Below are 16,272 nucleotides of genomic sequence, written 5' to 3' on the forward strand. Positions count from 1 at the left end.
TTTTTTTTGAACATGTGACTATATTACCTACAAAAAGAATTAAAGTAGTTCTTAAAGTAATACATTCTTATCAAAAATCATTTAAAATATCAAAATATATAAAGTTATAAAGCAGAAACTACTATGAATAGTCTGGGTGGGAAGAATTCCAGATGAGTGATGTAGACACGGCATCTCCTCTTCCCCCCACCCCAGCCACAAACACATCCACACTCACCACAGCTGGAAAAAGAGAGTAAAAAGGTTTTCACACGCACACAAACATACACGCGAAGCACATGAAAACAGACATAGATATGTACATACAGATAATTTCTGGAACTTGCTTTTCGTACTGGAAACATACCTTGGAACCCCTTCTTTGTCAGTACGTAGAAATCTACCTCATTCTTTTTAGTTTGGCTGCTTGGCATTCTACAGAATGGATATAACTTATCTAATCTTTGACCTATTAATGAACGTTTACTTTGGGGGAGTTTGATTTTTTACTTTTACAGATGATTGTCTGTGGCCGTGTTATAGTTAACCCTATGGTGTCTGGAGCCAGACTGCCTGGGTTTAAATCCCGACACCGTCATCCACTAGCTGTGTGACCTTGGCCAAATCACTCTCTGAGCCTCAGTCTCTTCATCTGTGTAGTGGGTAAAATAAAAAGGACCTTTGCTCATCAAGTTGTTGTGAAGATGTTGTGGGCAGTCAGCCCACCTCTATTCAAAATACTTTTGTATCTTCACCGATGTGCTGGTAAATGTTGTCCAATTATCTCTCCACAGGGGAAAATCCCTGATTTGTAGTGTACTCTGATTTCTGTGGCATAAATACTCCAACCAGGACTGATTTCAAGCTACCAATTGGAAGTCCCTGAATGCAGGATGGGAGAAGATGAACACAGTCAGTTAAGAGCTCCTGCGAGCATTGCAGGGTGTACTTGTAAAACTAGGAACTCTGAACTATTACCGTGACCCTCTCTCTTTTCAAATGTCTATCCAGGGACTTCCCTGGTAGCACAGTGGTTAAGAATCCGCCTGCCAAGGCAGGGGACACGGGTTCGATCCCTGGTCTGGGAAGATCCCACATGTTGCGGAGCAACTAAGCCCATGCGCCACAACTACTGAGCCTGGGTGCCACAACTACTGAAGCCTGCGTGCCTAGAGCCCGTGCTCCACAACAAGAGAAGACACCGCAATGAGAAGCCCGCACACGGCACAGAGTAGCCCCCGCTCGCTGCAACTAGAGAAAGCCCACTTGCAGCAACGAAGACCCAGTGCAGCCAAAAATAAATTTAAAAAAAATCTATCCAAATCTCCTTTCAGATCTGTATCTGACCATGTTTATCATTACTGCTCCCTCCCTTTACAAAATGTATTCTATATATTTGTTTACTTATGAGTACAAGACCTCCTCTCTCTGTGGGTTCCAAAACAATTTCTGGAAGAGGGGGTGAGGGCCTAATCTTGGATTAATTCACATAAAAATAAGAGAATATAAAAAAAATGATGTGTTCAGAACTGAGATGTAGTGCTATGTACTTGCCTAATTTCTTCCTGTGGACAGACTTTTTAGTAAACAGCAAAAGCCAAATTTTTAAAAATTTCCAAGTCTGTGGTCTTATTTCCACAACAGGATTCAGAAAGTTAATAAATGTGCTACTCTTGGGGAAATGTTTTGATCATAGTTAGGGCTTAATAAAATAAAGGTAGAATAAAAATTGTATCTTTGTGCTTTTGAAAATATAGGAAAAATTTTTAGAAGTGGATTTACAGGACAAAAAATATAAGCATGTGATATTTTGATAGATATTGCCATACTGCTCCAAAAAGGTTATAATAATTTATATGCCCATCAACAGTATAGAAGTACACTTCCCTCCAACCTCAGCCAACCCAGGTATCACCAGACTTTCTAATCTTAATCTTATTTGCAAAATATTGACCTTACTATTATTCCATTTTGCATTTTCCGAGCTCTAGTGAACTTGAAGTTCTTTCCACATTTATACATTTATTAACATTTACATTTCTTCAATGAATCTTCTACTTATATGTATTTTTCCACTGGGTTGTCTTTTTCTTATAACTTTGTATGTGTTTTAACATTATGGAGATTAATCTTTTGTCTGCTTTACATGTGACAAATATTTTACCTTATCTGCCACTAGTCCCTTTAAAATGTTTATTGTGCATTTCATTGTACAGAATTTTATTTTATACAAATCAAGTCAATCTTAATCTCATATGACTGTTGTGGGTCTTATGTTCCACTTAGGAAAATCTTATTCAAGCCAAGATTATAAAAGGATTCTTATACACATTTTCCACTATTTCAACAGTTTTTTTTTATATAAATTTATTTTATTTATTTATTTTTGGCTGTGTTGGGTCTTTGTTGCTGTGCACGGGCTTCTTACTGTGGTGGCTTCTCTTGTTGCGGAGCACGGGCTCTAGGCACACGGATTTCAGTAGTTGCAGCACGTGGGCTCAGTAGTTGTGGCTCGCGAGCTCTAGAGCGCAGGCTCAGTAGTTGTGGCACACGGGCTTAGTTGCTCCAAGGCGTGTGGGATCTTCCCAGACCAGGGCTCGAACCCATGTCCCCTGTGTGGGCAGGCGGATTCTCAACCACTGTGCCACCAGGGAAGCCCCACAGGTTTTTTTAAAAAGGTGTTTAGCTACCATAGGGGAGGAAAAGTTTTCCTCCACCCTCTTAAGGTCCTTAGCCAAGTCTGAAAATTAAACTGACAGAGACAGATTAACAGGAGAAAAGCAGACAAATGCATATAAGTTTATGTGACATGAGAGCCTTCATAAGGAAATGAAGATGCAAAAAAATGGTGAAACTTACTTGCTTTTATATTAAGTTGAACAAAGAGAAGCAATTGTGGCAAAGTGACTAAACTATGTGGGAAGGCAAAAGGAAACTAAGAATTATTTTAACAAGTTCTGTTAACAAGAACTCTCTTGGCCTCAACTTCTGGTCCTTGATTATAAGAATGTGACCTTCCTTCTAGCGCAAGGAGGGCATATTTCGTATAAGAATTTCATCTCCTTCTTTTAGAAAAGAAAGAAAAGTCAGAGTGTTTTTCTTGCATTTGCTGTTTTTCAAGTGCCTTTAACTCAAAATAGTCAATATGCATGCCAAAGCTGTGTATTTGGGGGTGAACTACCTGCTCACCCCCAAATGCTCTGAACTACCCAGAACTTTTTGTGGAAATTGAAGTATAGTTGATTTACAATGTTGTGTTAGTTTCTGGTGTACAGCAAAGTGATTCTGTTTTATATATATATATATATATATATATATATTCTTTTTCAGATTCTTTTCCATTATAGTTTATTACAAGATATTGAATATAATTTCCTGCCCTATACAGTAGGACCTTGTTGTTTATCCATTCTATATATAATAGTTTGCATCTGCTAATGCCAAACTCCCAATCCATCCCTCCCCTATCTTCCTCACCCTTGGCAACCACAAGTCTGTTCTCTATGTCTGTGAGTCTGTTTCTGTTTTGTAGATATGTTCATTTGTGTCATATTTTTGATTCCACATATAAGTGATATCATATGATATTTGTCTTTCTCTTTCTGATTTAGTACTGACTTAGTACAATAATCTCTAGGTCCATCCACGTTGCTGTAAATGGCATTATTTCATTCTTTTTTATGACTGAGTAGTATTCCACAAAACCACATCTTTTGAGTTGCTGTAGATTTATAGCATGTTTTGGCTTCTAGTAGGGAAAGTCTTTCCTCCTTATTCTTTTTTTAAAAAATATTATTTATTTATATTTGGTTGTGGCATGTGGGCTCCTTAGTTGTGGCATGTGAACTCTTAGTTGCAGCATGCATGTGGGATCTAGTTCCCTGATCAGGGATCAAACCCAGGTCCCCTGAATTGGAAATGTGGAGTCTTAAGCACTGCACCACCTGGGAAGTCCCCTTCCTTATTCTTTTTAAATTATTTCTTGTCCTTTTTATGTGTACTTACTTTGCAAGATATACTTCATAGTTAACTTACCATGTTCCTTAAAAATCTGGAGCGGGATTTTTTAAATTTGGGATTACATTGGACGCATACTTTAATTCAGAAAGAGTGCTGAATCTTCTCACTACGGACCATGGTACGTGCCTTCGTGGAGTCAGACCTTTAAAAAAAACACAGGCTTGAATAAATAGATTCTTGTTAAAGTGTGCACTGACTGAGGAGACAATATCTTAGGTTATTATCACTTATATGTGCCTAAATGTAGGTTTGTCAGATTTGGGCTGGGGTGGGGGGCTGTTGAGTAGACTGTCCGTAAAAGAATGACTAAAACCTGGGGTGATACAAAGAAATGAAAATTGGAGGGTAATGAAGAAAACTCATTCTGTACATTCCATACATTTCATAATTTCTCTAGTTCATAAGTGTGCAAAAAAAAAATTGCCCTTCTTTAACTAATTTACCACTGGGTTGCTTGAATACAGTGGGATCCTCGCAGGAAGAATTTTTTGGATTTCCCTTGTCCTTCATATCCTTTCTCAAGGGCTTACTTAGTTAACTTTTCCAATTTGCATTTTGAAGTGTGACAGCAATACATTTCTTAACTTTTTGGCAGGGGGTAGTTTTGCAACTTGGCATGAGGGACCTGCTGAAATAGGCTCCTACTTGGTCCTCTGCAGAAACAATAAAAAAAAAAGAAGAAGGGGGAGGAGGGGGAGGGGGGAGGAGGAGAAGAAGAAGGAGAAGAGGAAGAAGAAGAAGGAGGAGAAAGTGGGTCACGAGACCTATACCCCAGCACTTGTCTCAGCTTGGCTATGCCTCACAGCTGAGTCAGCCACCACGTGACTACTGTCTTGGCGATCAGAGACCCCAGGCTCAAACTTTTCAATTAAGTCTCTGCTATTAATCTGGATTGAGGAAGAAGAACTGGGAAAAACGCATATAGGGCTGTGGTTCAACTCCCTAATCCTCTTAGTATCTTGACATTGAGAATATTCTCTTACTGAGCTCTGTGCAGAACTAGTGTATTAACCTGAGCCAGCTCTCAGGGTAACTGTCTTTCTCGTATCAGCAATCTATTTCTCCAAGAGCTTCCTTCTCTGTTTTGGCGGTCAGGAGCTTCTATGACACAGGCAGCTGTGTGTGTGTTGACGTGGAAGAGTGTTTTGGAGGAGGGTGTATCTTTTTGTGACCTAAGTACTGATAGAGGGTATCTGATGACACAGGGAAATTTTGGATGGGGATATCCTGTGACAGAGGCAGGCTGCAGACATGTCTGGTGGGGAGGGGAGGTTGTAAGGGAGCTGACAGTTGGATATTTTTCTAGAGTTCCAAATGAGATGGGGGCATGCCTGACTTTGGCCCTAAGTATTACCCTTACTCACTGTATTAGTCATCTAATAGAGCGTTTAACCCTCCAGGCTCAAGGTCAGAGATGGGAAATGTGGGATACCTCCCTACGTGAGGCGAGCACCTCTTTTCTCTCTCTTCTATTTCCCATCATTTTGGAGCCAGAAGAGCAGGCTCCTGCCTGTGTAACAGCTTCCTTTTCTCTGACTTCAATGTCATAGCTACTTTCCCTACACATTGAGAATTTGTTCTAGTAAGTGGGAACTAATAGGATTTGGAAAAATCACTCTCATATAAAACCTGGCTTTCAAATCTATTGCTTTGCTCCAAAATGCCATGACGTGTGTCAGAAGCCGAAGAACACCTCATCATTTCTTTTCCCAATCCCTCAGTAACAAATGCTGGTCTGCTTCCAGGAAATGGGTACCTTGGATGGACAAGAGGAAAATCACCTACAAAGAAAGACACACACACAAAAAAGCACATTTATATTTTTCTAAACATTATCCTTGTTACAAGGATACAATTGTTATTAAATCAACTGGGTTTTCAGTGAGTTGTTTTTAGAAGAATTAGCATGAAGCAAGTTGACCTAAGGCCCTTCTAATTTTCCTCCCCGCCTTTAATCTGGCATCTCTTTGCTCCGTGTGTTGTAACTTTTAGTGTCTCGCTTTTAAAATGATGAGTGGAGGAACTTCTCTGGTGGTCCAGCAGTTAGAACTCCGCATTCCCAATGCAGGAGGCCCAGGTTCTATCCCTGTTCGGGGAACTATATCCCACGTGTCGCAACTAAGAGCCTGCATGCCACAATGAAGATCCCGCATGCTGCAACTAAGACCTGGTACAGCCAAATAAATAAATATTTTTAAAAACAAAAAGAGATGAGTGGTTAATCAAAAATCACCAGACATTTGAGAAACACCTCTAACATAAAGATTGGTATATAAAACAAACAAGCCAACATGGAAGAGGGAGAGGAAACAAAAAATATAGGGACCATAGTAATTAATATTCTCAGAGAATTGTGAAAAAATAAAGGACCTTTGAGACAAGAGTGAACGGCTCTAAAATCAGAGCATTCGAGAACACGAAAGAGCTCTTGGAAATTAAAACTAAGGAAGCAAAATGAAAAATTCAATAGACAGTGAGGAGGGTAAATTCAGAAAATAGCTCAGAAATTAGAAGAGCAAAAGAAGAATAACAATCAAAAAACCCACTAAAATGGAAAATAGGAGAGAAAAGGAAAAAAATCTGAAGATAAGTAAGAAATAATAAGTATGCCATAAAAGAAAATAATGAAAAGCAGAGGGAGAAAATGGTCGATGAAATAACAGAGAATATTTTCAGAACTAAATGGCATGAGTTTCTAGGACAAATCCTCTCCCCGACATCATATTCCAATATACTGGAATAAAATAACCAATCCTGAGTTGCATCATTATGAAATTTCAGAATCTTATGGACAAAAAAGAATATATAGGGCTTCCCTGGTGACGCAGTGGTTGGGAGTCCGCCTGCCGCTGCAGGGGACACGGGTTCATGCCCTGGTCTGGGGAGATCCCACATGCCGCGGAGCGGCTGAGCCCGTGAGCCATGGCCGCTGAGCCTGCGCGTCCGGAGCCTGTGCTCCGCAACGGGAGAGGCCGCAGCAGTGAGAGGCCCGCGTACCGCAAAAAAAATAAATAAATAAAATAAATAAATAAAAAAAATATATATATATATATCTCCTAAGCCTTCTGAAGAGAACTATAGGTCACTTATAAATACAGCCTGACATGATCTATTCTCAGGCCCTAGGCTCATTAGATATTTCCTAATTTAACCCTCCTACACCTTCTAAGAGTGGAGCTCAAGTTCCCCTATTTGTAACCCTTCTGCATAGTCCCTGAATGCCCCCTTCTGTGGACTGAATTGTGCCCTCACACACCATCCTGCCCCAAGTTCGTATATTGAAGTCCTAACTCCCTATGTGACTATTTCGATATAGGGCCTTTAGGAAGTTATTAAGATTAAATGAGGTCATAAACGTGGAGCCCTTATCAAATATAAGTGGTGGCCTTAAAAGAAGAGAGCCCCAAGATGATTACAAATACCAAGAACTCCTTGTTTCAGCAGCTGAATTTGGGATGGCTCCTGGAGGACGCCCTCTTCCTACTTTTCCAAAGATTTGCAGGGCTACCGTTAATGCTTTTACTTGTTGGATGCACTCTCATTGGCACTATTTGTCATGACCGTGACTGAAATCTCACCAAGTCCCTTCTAGGAGGTGTGCTTTAGCCACTTATTTAAACTACCTCTGCCTTCCCCAACTAGGGTTGCCAGATTTTTTTTAGTACAAGTGTGTCCCATGTAAACACTGCATGGGATGTACTCCTGCTAAATGTTTTAAGTGTTAAACACTAAAAATTAAAGACTAGTCTTTGTTAACCTAAAATTCAGATCTAACTTGGTGTCCTGTACATTTACTTGCCACATCTGACAACCATACTCTTACTTTGCTTAACTGAGAGAAGTTGAGAGGGTGAGCTGACTATTCCTTCTAAAACTGGGAACAAGGGTTTTTACTAGAACAGCTCCAACCTAAACCTGATCAGTGTGAGTTTTGTGTACATTTCCATAATCAAATGTTTTTCCAGCCAAGGCTTCCTGCACCCATGTTTATAATTTCAGCACAGAAGCAAATTTCGTAGGTCCCAGTCTTCTTGTAAGTATTTAAGGAACCAACTAGCTTTGCCCTTGAGCTCTCTACTGGCCCAATAGCATGGGCTCTCTACCAAAAAACTAGCATGTCCAAGGACACTTAGAAGACTGCCCAGTCAAGGAAGTGTTGGAGCTTTGAGAGCGCTCAGACTTCAATGCCTTCCACGCAAGCAAGCAATAACTTGGCTGACCATGGGTCAAAAGCTACCTCACTGGGTGCTGGGTTTCTTGTACTGCATTTCTTGAGAGTAGTCTTAACTATTGACAAATTTCCCTCAGTAATAGGGAAAATCATTTCCTCAAAGAGTGCATCTTAGTGACAAGACTTAACTCTTCAAGATTTCTGAGCCTGAGCACGGTTCCCAACTGGGTTGATCAGCTGTGATCAGGTCTTCTTCAAGAAGGAAAAAAGCCATGGCTTTTTCTTTTCTTTTTAATTTATTTTATTTTATTTATTTATTTTTTGCTGCATTGGGTCTTTGTTGCTGCGCATGGGCTTTTCTCTGATTGTGGTAAGAGAGGGCTACTCTTTGTTGCGGTGCGAGGGCTTCTCGTTGTGGTGGCTTCTCTTGTTGTGGAGCACAGTCTCTAGGCGCATGGGCTCAGTAGTTGTGACATGCGGGCTCAGTAGTTGTGGCTCTAGAGTGCAGGCTCCGTAGTTGTGGCACACGGGCTTAGGTGCTCCGTGGCATGTGGGATCTTCCCAGACCAGAGCTTGAACCTGTGTCCCCTGCATTGGGAGGTGGATTCCCAACCACTGCGCCACCAGGGAAGCCCCAAGCCATGGCTTTTTAAAGTGCCTTTGCCACAGAGGAATATCTGTAGATCACCTTCGAGGATAAAACCTCTCCCTCTAGTTCTGTTATGCGGGAAATCACCTTCGAGGGAGTACTCTGCCAATATAAGCTATCCCAGAGGTTACGACAGAAAAACTCTCAGAGCAAATTAAATGCTCGAATCTGTAGTTCATTATTAAATGCCAAATGCATGTGGCATTCCCCCCTGATTCTGTATGCAACCATCTTGTCCTTCATGCCTTCATTCTCATACAAAGTGCTCAGGTCTTTCTCCCTCTGTTCAGGGGACCTATGGGGTCCCAACTGGCTGAATGTTGGCTTGTTCACCAGTGTGGAATCAGAGGACCACCTGGTGCCGAGTCCACCCAACTCCACTTCTTGGTTCTGCCACAGAAAGTTTCTCCCCTTCCTCTACTTTAGGAACTTCCTGTTTCTCCCGTCCAGCTTTCTCCGTCAGGGTGAGGTGCTATATGGCTTACTAGCCTCCGTCCTTTCCTCTAAGCCCACTCAGTTACTGGAAGAGGAAAAGATGGCTTTGCAACTACACATGTGAACATTTTTACCCAATACGTGGGCCTGTGTTTTCTTGGAATGTTGACTTCTGATTTGATAAGTCGTGGGAGAGAAGAACCTGCCGTCCCAGTGCCAATGAGAGGGAAGGGAGGGAGACTACACAGAAATAACCATACTAATAGCTTGAGATATAACCCTCTCAGAGAGTTACATATTTGTCACAGATTTTGAGAAGGAAGCAGTGATAAGTATATAGAAACTTAAATAAAGGAAAGTTAAAAATGAAGCAATTATTAACTCCAGAGAAAAAAAAGTTGTACAAATGTAGGGCTTCCCTGGTGGTGCAGTGGTTGGGAATCCGCCTGCCAATGCAGGGGACACAGGTTTGACCCCTGGTCTGGGAAGATCCCACATGCCACAGAGCAACTAAGCCTATGTGCCACAACTACTGAGCCTGCGCTCTAGAGCCTGTGTGCCACAACTACTGAGCGCACGTGCCACAACTACTGAAGCCCGCGCACCTAGAGCCTGTGCTCCATAACAGGAGAAGCCACCGCAATGAGAAGCCTGTGCACCGAAACGAAGAGTAGCCCCCGCTCGCTGCAGCTAGAGAAAACCCACGAGCAGCTACCCAATACAGCCAAAAATAAATTAAATAAATAAATAAAAAAAATAAGTTGTACAAATGTAATCATAGTATACACGTGGCTCAGCTATAAATTATATTTATATAATTATCCTGTCAATACTGCATAACCAATAAAACAAAAATTGTTATATAATTATAGTGAGAGGAAAGGAGGTGTGTGTGTGTGCGTGTCTATGAGTGAGAGTGGGATGGAAGAGACCTAAATTATCAACTTACATAACAGACAGTCAATAGATAATACCTGTAACTGAAAAATCAAGAAGTTGTATAAGAATGTTACACAGAAACATTGATCTCGAGGAGACAGCAGTGCGTGGTGGCTTGAAGTGATATTTTAGTTCCCTGCCCAGGAATTAAACCTGGGTAGCCTGGATGAAAACCAGGAATCCTAGCCACTAGACCAACAAGGGTTATAGGGTAGAAGCAGTTTCCCTGGCTCTTGACCTTGTTTGAAAGCAAGAATGTTTCAAGGAGGCAAAAACTGTAAAAACAGGTACAAAATTTATTATTAGAGACACAGCACAACACATGGGAGAGCACACAGAGAAACAGTTTAGTTAAGACAGAAGCAAGGCAGAGATACACACCCAGAGAGATGTGGGCATTGTGGGCGTCGTCTCTAACAAGGGGGAGCTCCTTAAAGAGGCGGTTAAATTATTTATATAGGGCAGTTCTTCTGAGCCTTTGTTTACCTTTGGCTAATTATCTTGTTGTTTTTTCCCACACCTGGCCTGCCCTAGGACCCTCTCAACATGAATGGGCAACTTTTTTCCAAGATGGATTCCAGCCCAGAGGCCTATGGGAGGCTTGGCATCATCTATTATGGGGTGGCACCCTATACTTTTTGACCCCCAAGGAGGCTTTCTGCACATATGTAGTTGGGCAGGTCTCCTTGACCGCAAGAATGAGAAACGGTGCTCTCCTTAACTTTTATCTGGGCAGGACTCAGCTCAGATAAAGTGTCCACTGGAGACAAAGTCCAGCTGTTTACCCTGTTCCTGTTGTTGTTTCCATCTGAAAGTGTACACGGGAAGCTGGCTCTAAATGTCTAACCTGGAGCCCATCTATCTCCTCCCTCAACATGAGAATAAACGTTATAAGAAACAGCTAAAAGAACTGTCCTGGGAAGCAGGAATTTAAGGAAAAATAATACTGCTATTTTCACTATATAGCTTAAAGTATTTTCTAGTTTTAAAATTATGTGCCCATACTATAGTGATAAAATACATTTTAAAATAAAACAGCAAAGGTTTGATTTGGGTTTTGGCTTTTTTCCAGAGGTTAGAGATTTTCAGGCGTAGTCTGATCTGGGGCCCATCTCCATTTTTCTTCTACTCAAAGTGACAACCATGTAAAGTATACAAGGCAAGAGCCTGAAAATATTTAGAACTGCCTATCCCACATGAACAAAAGCCTTGGGTGTGGCTTGCAGAGTTGTTTCAGAGAGCTCTGAAACAGGAAGTTATTTCATTTTGTCTCCAGCTACTGAAGTCTGATGTGAGTCTATTTCTTAGAAGTGAGCGAGTGCTGGAGCTGGGTGAGTACTGTGGTTGTCTTTGGTGTAAGGGGGTGTGGATTTAGAATGTGAAAAGAAATGCAGAAATAAGACTGCAGGAAGAAAGACTGGAGTAATTTTACTGCCTAAGGACCAAACTGGCTCCGGAGAAATCTGTTTACATTAAGGTGATATATACTGAATCAAGCCCTGATTTATACATTTGGTAAATTCTCTTTCCATAACCATTATATGATGCCTCTCTCTGCCAGGGCTACACGCCCTCTAGACTCCTCTGGGCACTGGCTCTGTTCCTCTTTCTTCAAACCATCTTCTTTCATTTCCACATCTTCCGGGACATGCCTCCATGGACACCCGCCAGCTTCCCTCCACGTCAGAGCTGTTCCGTTTAAAGACTCACTACTAACTGGAAATGGCTTTCCTTGCTTGGTTGACATTTCCAAGAGAAATCTGACAGGACCCACTCATCTTTTTTTTTTTTTTTTTTTTTTTCTGATCTCCCTGTGCTATGCGGCTGCTTCCCACTAGCTATCTACCTTACGTTTGGTAGTGTATGTATGTCCATGCCTCTCTCTCGCTTTGTCACAGCTTATCCTTCCGCCTCCCCATATCCTCAAGTCCATTCTCTAGTAGGTCTGTGTCTTTATTCCTGTCTTACCCCTGGTTCTTCATGACATTTTTTTCCCTTAAATTCCATATATATGTGTTAGCATATGGTATTTGTCTCTCTCTTTCTGACTTACTTCACTCTGTATGACAGACTCTAGGTCTATCCACCTCATTACAAATAGCCCAATTTCGTTTCTTTTTATGGCTGAGTAATATTCCATTGTACATATGTGCCACATCTTCTTTATCCATTCATCCGATGATGGGCACTTAGGTTGTTTCCATCTCCTGGCTATTGTAAATAGAGCTGCAATGAACATTTTGGTACATGACTCTTTTTGAATTATGGTGTTCTCAGGGTATATGCCCAGTAGTGGGATTGCTGGGTCGTATGGTAGTTCTATTTGTAGTTTTTTAAGGAACCTCCATACTGTTCTCCACAGTGGCTGTATCAATTTACATTCCCACCAACAGTGCAAGAGGGTTCCCTTTTCTCCACACCCTCTCCAGCATTTATTGTTTCTAGATTTTTTGATGATGGCCATTCTGACTGGTGTGAGATGTTATCTCATTGTAGTTTTGATTTGCATTTCTCTAATGATTAATGATGTTGAGCATTCTTTCATGTGTTTGTTGGCAGTCTGTATATCTTCTTTGGAGAAATGTCTATTTAGGTCTTCTGCCCATTTTTGGATTGGATTATTTGTTTTTTTGTTATTAAGCTGCATGAGCTACTTATAAATTTTGGAGATTAATCCTTTGTCAGTTGCTTCATTTGCAAATATTTTCTCGCATTCTGTGGGTTGTCTTTTGGTCTTGTTTATGGTTTCCTTTGCTGTGCAAAAGCTTTGAAGTTTCATTAGGTCCCATTTGTTTATTTTTGTTTTTATTTCCATTTCTCTAGGAGGTGGGTCAAAAAGGATCTTGCTGTGATTTATGTCATAGAGTGTCCTGCCTATGTTTTCCTCTAAGAGTTTGATAGTTTCTGGCCTTACATTTAGGTCTTCAATCCATTTTGAGCTTATTTTTGTGTATGGTGTTAGGGAGTGATCTAATCTCTTACTTTTACATGTACCTGTCCAGTTTTCCCAGCACCACTTATTGAAGAAGCTGTCCTTTCTCCACTGTACATTCCTGCCTCCTTTATCAAAGATAAGGTGACCATATGTGCGTGCGTTTACCTCTGGGCTTTCTATCCTGTGCCATTGATCTATATTTCTGTTTTTGTGCCAGTACCAGACTGTCTTGATTACTGTAGCTTTGTAGTATAGTCTGAAGTCAGGGAGCCTGATTCCTCCAGCTCCATTTTTCATTCTCAAGATTGCTTTGGCTATTTGGGGTCTTTTGTGTTTCCATACAAACTGTGACATTTTTTGTTCTAGTTCTGTGAAAAATGCCAGTGGTAGTTTGATAGGAATTGCATTGAATCTGTAGATTGCTTTGGGTAGTAGAGTCATTTTCACAATGTTGATTCTTCCAATCCAAGAACATGGTGTATCTCTCCATCTATTTGTATCATCTTTAATTTCTTTCATCAGTGTCTTATAATTTTCTGCATACAGGTCTTTTGTCTCCTTAGATAGGTTTATTCCTAGATATTTTATTCTTTTTGTTGCAATGGTAAATGGGAGTGTTTCCTTGATTTCACTTTCAGATTTTTCATCATTAGTGTATAGGAACGCCAGAGATTTCTGTGCATTAATTTTGTATCCTGCTACTTTACCAAATTCATTGATTAGCTCTAGTAGCTTTCTGGTAGCATCTTTAGGATTCTCTATGTAGAGTATCATATCATCTGCAAACAGTGACAGCTTTACTTCTTCTTTTCTGATTTGGATTCCTTGTATTTCCTTTTATTCTCTGATTGCTGTGGCTAAAACTTCCAAAACTATGTTGAATAAGAGTGGTGAGAGTGGGCAAACTTGTCTTGTTCCTGATCTTAGTGGAAATGCTTTCAGTTTTTCACCATTGAGGACGATGTTGGCTGTGGGTTTGTCATATATGGCCTTTATTATGTTGAGGAAAGTTCCCTCTATGCCTACTGTCTGCAGGGTTTTTATCATAAATGGGTGTTGAATTTTTTCAAAAGCTTTCTCTGCATCTATTGAGATGATCATATGGTTTTTCTCCTTAAATTTTTTAATATGGTGTATCACGTTGATTGATTTGCGTATATTGAAGAATCCTTGCATTCCTGGAATAAACCCCACTTGATCATGGTGCATGATCCTTTTAATGTGCTGTTGGATTCTGTTTGCTAGTATTTTGTTGAGGATTTTTGCATCTATGTTCATCAGTGATATTGGCCTGTAGTTTTCTTTCTTTGTGACATCCTTGTCTGGTTTTGGTATCAGGGTGATGGTGGCCTCGTAGAATGAGTTTGGGAGTGTTCCTCCCTCTGCTATATTTTGGAAGAGTTTGAGAAGGATAGGTGTTAGCTCTTCTCGAAATGTTTAATAGAATTCGGCTGTGAAGCCATCTGGTCCTGGGCTTTTGTTTGTTGGAAGATTTTTAATCACAGTTTCAATTTCAGTGCTTGTGATTGGTGTGTTCATATTTTCTATTTCTTCCTGATTCAGTCTTGGCAGGTTGTGCATTTCTAAGAATTTGTCCATTTCTTCCAGGTTGTCCATTTTATTGGCATAGAGTTGCTTGTAGTAATCTCTCATGATCTTTTGTATTTCTGCAGTGTCAGTTGTTACTTCTCCTTTTTCATTTCTAATTCTATTGATTTCAGTCTTCTCCCTTTTTTTCTTGATGAGTCTGGCTAATGGTTTATCAATTTTGTTTATCTTCTCAAAGAACCAGCTTTTAGGTTTATTGATCTTTGCTATCGTTTCCTTCATTTCTTTTTCATTTATTTCTGATCTAATTTTTATGATTTCTTTCCTTCTGCTAACTTTGGGGTTTTTTTTGTTCTTCTTTCTCTAATTGCTTTAGGTGCAAGGTTAGGTTGTTTATTCGAGATGTTTCCTGTTTCTTAAAGTAGGATTGTATTGCTATAAACTTCCCTCTTAGAACTGCTTTTGCTGCATCCCATAGATTTTGGGTCATTGTGTCTCCAGTGTCATTTGTTTCTAGGTATTTTTTATTTCCTCTTAGATTTCTTCAGTGATCACTTCGTTATTAAGTAGTGTATTGTTTAGCCTCCATGTGTTTGTATTTTTTACAGATCTTTTCCTGTAATTGATAACTAGTCTCATAGCATTGTGGTTGGAAAAGATAACTTGATACAATTTCAATTTTCTTAAATTTACCAAGGCTTGATTTGTGACCCAAGATATGATCTATCCTGGAGAACGTTCCATGAGCACTTGAGAAAAATGTGTATTCTGTTGGTTTTGGATGGAATGTCCTATAAATATCAATGAAGTCCATCTTGTTTAATGTATAATTTAAATCTTGTGTATTTCTCCTTGGATTTATCCTGTATGGGACTCTCTGTGCTTCCTGGACTTGATTAACTATTTCCTTTCCCATAATAGGGAAGTTTTCAACTCTAATCTCTTCAAATATTTTCTCAGTTCCTTCCTTTTTCTCTTCTTCATCTGCAACCCCTATAATTCGAATGTTGGTGCATTTAATGTTGTCCCAGAGGTCTCTGAGACTGTCCTTAGTTCTTTTCATTCTTTTTTATTCTGCTCTGCAGTAGTTATTTCCACTATTTTATCTTCCAGGTCACTTATCCATTCTTCTGCCTCAGTTATTCTGCTAGTGATCCCATCTAGAGTATTTTTCATTGCATTTATTGTGTTGTTCATCATTGTTTGTTTCATCTTTAATTCTTCTAGGTCCCTGTTAAATGTGTCTTGCATTTTGTCTACTCTATTTCCAAGATTTTGGATCATCTTTACTGTCATTATTCTGAATTCTTTTTCAGGTAGACTGCCTATTTCCTCTTCATTTGTTAGGTCTGGTGGGTTTTTATCTTGCTCCTTCATCTGCTGTGTGTTTTTCTGTCTTCTCATTTTGCTTATCTTACTGTTTTTGGGGTCTCCTTTTTGCAGGCTGCAGGTTCGTAGTTCCCGTTGTTTTTGGTGTCTGTCCCCAGTGGCTGAGGTTGGTTCAGTGGGTTGTGTAGGCTTCCTGGTGTAGGGGACTAGTGTCTGTGTTCTGGTGGATGAGGCTGGATCTTGTCTTTCTGGTGGGCAGGTCCACGT

General features: G+C 40.2%; 1 protein-coding gene across 6 annotated transcripts in view; it reads left to right on the plus strand.

Annotated features, from left to right (window-relative positions):
- Nucleotides 1-11,440: 11,440 nt before the first annotated feature.
- The window catches only part of GCNT2 (glucosaminyl (N-acetyl) transferase 2 (I blood group)), a 147,580-nt gene continuing 142,748 nt past the window's right edge, over nucleotides 11,441-16,272 (plus strand). For all 6 annotated transcript variants that reach the window (XM_027128347.1, XM_027128339.1, XM_027128344.1 and 3 more), the window contains exon 1: nucleotides 11,441-11,524. The gene's annotated coding sequence lies outside the window, so the exon portion shown is untranslated. The remainder of the gene's footprint in view (nucleotides 11,525-16,272) is intronic.

This window comes from Aethalodelphis obliquidens, unplaced genomic scaffold (assembly GCF_003676395.1).
Source record: "Aethalodelphis obliquidens isolate GAN/ISIS:26980383/991018 unplaced genomic scaffold, ASM367639v1 scaffold34, whole genome shotgun sequence".
Lineage (NCBI taxonomy): Eukaryota > Metazoa > Chordata > Mammalia > Artiodactyla > Delphinidae > Aethalodelphis > Aethalodelphis obliquidens.